We start from the raw sequence: 5,566 nt of genomic DNA on the forward strand, positions 1-5,566 counted from the left end.
CACACACACACACACACACACACACGCGCACACACACACACCCACGCACCCACACACACACACACACACGCACCCACACACACACACACACACACACACCTAGGGAGAATTTTAGAGAGACCAATTAACCAATTAACAGTCATGTTTTTGGACTGTGGGAGGAAGTCGGAGTACCCGGAGAGAACCCACCATGCACAGGGAGAACATGCAAACTCCGTGCAGAAAGACCCTGGGCTGGGAATCAAACCCAGGACCTTCTTGCTGCAAGGCAACAGTGCTGCCAACTGTGCCACTGTGCATTTGAACTACTTCAAGATAAGACCACCATTACAAAACCCATTAGTGGTTTTTGTGGTAAAAATAAAACAAGAGCAAAAGTTAAGATTTTCCAAGATTTGCAAATAGTTTAAAATGCAAGGATTTGTTGGATGGCATAAAAAGCAGCCCAACCACTGAGCAGCATGTTTCTCACCTCCAGAAAACTCTAGAATATGAAATTAAATGTCTGGCAGTTGGCAAATGTATAAGCTCACATCTAAATGTCCTGCATGTCAACTTTTCCAACTTTAATCCATACAGATATTTACAGTCTGTGTTGTCAGGTCATCTCCAGTAATGCATTTGTTAAATCAAAAAGTTTGGAGCTGCATCAATGTGAGTCTCTCTCTAAATAAGTAATTAAATAAAGATTCCAGCTGATATGACATGCAATCAGCCAGAGTCAAGTTTGGACTTCAGCATATTTAATATTTAAACCTTTTCTCTCACCTGGTTGAGATGCATCTGAATTGCAAATCAGCCTGCGTTACTGATGGCTGCTGAGCCTTTTCAAAGAGATCAGCTGTTCTACTGAGGGACGTTTCAGGGGAGAGAGGAGAGGCGACACAAATCATAGAGTAATGAAAGCCTGAATGAGCCAGAATAACAGCAATGAAGGAATCCCACTAAGAGAAGAAAGTGAATGTTTACAAATACATAGATGAATTACTTTATTTGTGTACAACAATCTTGAATTTATCAGTAATGCAAATACTCAGCATTATCCACATCCACTCCCCAATATCTGTTTCCATTATTTCCTGAAACAAAAATGACCACCGATGTCTACACAGGTGTGCATCCAAATGTGGATTCCTCAAATGTTGAGTATAAAATCAATGTGACAAGCTGGACTAGGAAAGCTGGAGAACCACCACTGACTCCAAGGCAGACCTTTGATCTCTTCATTTACACTGGGAACACTGGTATTCACAGTGGTTTGAGAGCACAACTGCCTGCGACAGCTAAAGTCCACAAATACTTCAGACCTGCAGTTAAAAACGCTTCAAACTATCTATTTCAACAGATAGTTTGAAGCTACTTAGAGGATGTTTTTTTCAATAAGTTATTTTTTCAGCTAATTTGTTGACTTTAATTCTTGAGATTTATCTAGGCAGCATTTGTTAATGAGATTAAATGAGGTTTCATTGAACAGCATACTGTCCAGACTGATGCATGAACAGGACATTTTATTGGGGTTACAATCCATCCAGGAACCAACTCGCCCACTTCATCCTGTAACCTTCTGATTATTTTTTCCCATGCTGAGAAATGAAACATGGAGCTGCAAAAACGCAACAAACACCCTGTGGAACACGTTTCCAGACAGCGTTTAATCATTTGCTTTATTAGTGCTCTGTATTAAACAGTGAATATGATATGGGAGTGTTAGTGATTGGTAAAACTGGGGTGCGCGTGCGGGGGTGTGTTGGTGTGTGTGGGCGTGTGTGTGGGGGTGTGAAAGCTCCACCCTCTAAGTGTGGGCGTCCCAATCATCCCGTGTTGGAAGTGTGTGTGTTTCAGGACTTGCACTGATTGAGACCCCTGACAGCTTTTGACACCATGATTTCCTGTTTGCGTTTGTACTTTTTCTGTGTTGAGCCCAGCAGAGCCGTGTGAAGCAGCACACCCACTCTACTCTTGTTGAAGCAACGAGGTTTGTGATTGGGCGCCTCGAATTTGATTCACATTGCCCTTATTGGCCAGTACACAAAGAGGGGGCAGTTTGTTGCTGTTGCTAAGATCCTGTTGCTAGGTTCTGGCTGTTGCTAGGAGACTTGTGATGCATTATGGATGGATGGCTGCTTTCCTCATGGAGGAGCGATTCTGAGCCCCCTTCGTTGTCCCTTTTTCACTCTGTCATTATTTTCCTCTTTCTGCGTTTCCATCTTTCTGTTTTCGTTTTTTCTCAAACACCACATTCAAATGATACTGATCTGCACATAGTTGCAGTTGCATGGCTCTAGGCAATGTTTTTAATAACAGGAGCCGTTTCCGTATGTAGACTCATTCACAGAGGCTCCTCCTGTATATTTATATTCTATGTAACAGGAAGTTCCTTCCTCTCCTCATTAAGGAGACAGCCCAGCATCTCAGTCAGTGTCTTCTCGTCTCACACTGGCCTGTCGTAAATTCCTCCTAAATTACAGATGTTTGGCACCAGACGTCTGCAGCCACTCCTGGAGGCTTTGGCCAGCTTTGCATTGAGGGGGGGAAAAGCAATGCATGACCCTGCTGCTGACTTGAAAGGCAACAAATTTTCCATCTCTCAGATGTCACAGGCACATGCTTGATTTGATGTGCCAACATCTGGTTTAAAACATAACGATTCAGGAGTTTGGATTCACAGAACTATCAATCAATCAATCAATCAATCAAATTTTATTTGTACAGCACATTTCAGCAGCAGGCATTTCAAGGTGCTTTACATCATATCAAACACAGAAACACAAAGCAACATAGAATCAACAATCAAAACACGAAGTTCCATCAATAAATTTGTAATCGATTACGTTTCAAATACAATCCTAAACAGGTGGGTTTTTAGTGGAGTTTGCATCCATAAAAGATTTACCTGTTACAGTCCTACTGTGTTATATGGAACAAAATACCTGTTGCTATTTTTATTCCCACTCACGCTCACAATCACACAGTTTAAAACGACGTAAACAGCATTTTAACTACTGCACAGAAAGGAATTCTGTTATGTTAAAATATCTAAAAATATGAATTTAATTCAAATATTTTGTAACATGCAAGTAACAATGGATCATTATGATGAAATTTGAACCATCAATATTACATGGCAAAAGAAAAATCTCATTGAAAAATCCTTACCATCTGACATGGTAGTTAGTGGTGGTGTCTGAAAATGTGTTGAACTATGTTTGGCTGTACAGTGATGGTCAAACAAAACGGGACATGAGGGATGCCAGTGTGATGATGATGTCTTTTTAATCTGGTCAACTTTTTATAATCCAGACCTTCATGAGTGTGAATTTGTCTTAAAAGTTGAGCTGTTTGGTTACTTTGAGTTGTGTTTAATTTGGTTATCAAGGTAAAAAGAAAAAGAAAAAAAAATTACAATCTAATTCAAACACATGCCCTCACCACTGAATGAGTTTTATTTAACATACATTTAAAAAGAAAAGCAAAACCATGTGAAAAAAAATCTCCTTTGGTTGTATCTTTCTTTATAAACTCTTACCATTAAATGTTGACTAGATCTGATTCCATCTGTTATGTGTAACTACTGCTAGAGTTACGGTCAAAACCTTCAAAATAGATTTTCTTCAGGCACCTGATCTCATACATTCATCATCATATGTAACGTTCAAGATATTCCAGGTCTAAATCATTATACAGACAACATATATCTGTTTATATTTACCAACCATCTCCTCTGAAGACTGAATGACTCAATAAAGACGTATAAATTAATCTGGTTTCTAAGAAGAAGGATGTACATTCCCCCCCATTTAACCTTGATGCAGATGTAATGTTTTACTTCCTGTTCATGTTCTAATAATCTCCAGTGTCTTTTGCTGTGAACTGAGAGTTAACTACTTCTGCAACACTTTTCACTTTTAGCAGCTCCTGCTCTGCATGATAACTGCTTTTTTCCCATGCAGTTCTGTAAAACCTTCAGATTTCTAATTTCTTTTTTGAGAACTTTGTGCCACTGATGTAAGAAATGAAACATTTATTCGGCTTGATAAAAAAGAAACTTTTTTCTTTAGATATAGGTATTGTAGATAAATCATCTGAACTGCTTTACATAAATTAGTTGACTTTTTGTTTTCATTTAAAATTTGCTGAAGTCATTAAAATAGTTTTTTGCTTGGGTTTAGGCAGCCATGATTTCATAATATGCTTTAGGTGTTAAAATATAATTGGTAGTCTTGATTGTTTTTCTGGTGAATCATCTGAAAAGACTCGGCAAATGACCAGAACTTTCTAAATGTGAAATGAACCTTGTACACTCATTGTGGTTAGTGCTGTCACAGTTGCTAGGTGACAAGACATACGCCAAAGTACAGGCCAGAATAAATCTGAAAGCTAGACTGTCTAATTTCATGGCCGCTCATTTCTGGTCTTTGCGGCCGAAGAAGCACTCGGCCTGCTTAGCTGCGGCGTTTTGAATGATGCAACGCCTGAATTTGAACTTACTCTAAGAAAAATTGGTTTGCGTCGCATCATATTTATACTTCAGAAAGGAAAATGTTTGATTTCTGAGTGAAGGTTTAAAAATGCACAAGAAACTTGAGTCTGCCAGAATCAAATTGCTTCAGTCTTGAACGTATTTTAGTTGCGTCAAATTAAGTAGATCTTGATTAGGACGTGTCCATTTCCATATACGTGGTGATGATTCAGAGTAAATTTACTGTCAACCAAGCTGTTTGTTTCTGATGGGGAAGAATCTCTTAGAAGTTAGTAAAAACCCTGTTACTTTCGCAGGTCTCAGCAAAACGTATCCAAAGGATCGCCGGTGTTTCCTTCTCTCTCCTTTCTACCCAGATGGCAGCATAGCTACTCAGCCTCAGCTCTTATCTTTGAAGACTGCTCAAGTCTGCACATCAGAAATACCTGCTGCTGCTGTCTTATTCTCACAGAAGGCAGGCAGTGTGCATGTCAGTAACACTGAGCCAGGGATGTCTCTGCATCAGTGCCACAGCAGGGGGGCCTGTCAGCTCGTATGTGTGCACAGAATTAGTATTGTGCAATGTGTGTGTACAGCTGATCCGTGACAAGCCAACTGTGACGGGCTCTAATAGCTCTCCAACACATCCGTCTGAACACGCTGCTGCTCGTCGTGTGCGTGTTGCCTCTGTCCGTTTTATCTGTGACTCTGTTATCACCTTTAAGTCTTCTCCTCCACTGCCAACAGCACCGGAGCAAGACAGATTAAGAGGGAAGTTGGCCAAGTAATGGTATTGATGGGAAGTTGTGCTCCTGGTGCAACTCTGCTCAGATATTTGACAAACATGGAGCAGCCACATTACAGCAGATTAACGTGGGTCAATGATCTGAGGAGGGTCAGTCATTGGGATACATTCTTGCATCTTTCAGGATTGGGGGTCTGTTTGGGTGGAATGGCCAGATGTGGAACAACCTTATTGCTGCAATAATTCTTCCAATAGTAGAAAAAAACCTAAACATCGAGAGACTTGAAAAGAGATCTTCAGGAATTAAAAAATGTGACAGACAAAGAGAGCTCAAGATAAAACTGTAAATGATCTTTACAGCT

Source organism: Xiphophorus maculatus, chromosome 6, assembly GCF_002775205.1.
Source record: "Xiphophorus maculatus strain JP 163 A chromosome 6, X_maculatus-5.0-male, whole genome shotgun sequence".
NCBI classification, from domain to species: Eukaryota; Metazoa; Chordata; class Actinopteri; order Cyprinodontiformes; family Poeciliidae; genus Xiphophorus; species Xiphophorus maculatus.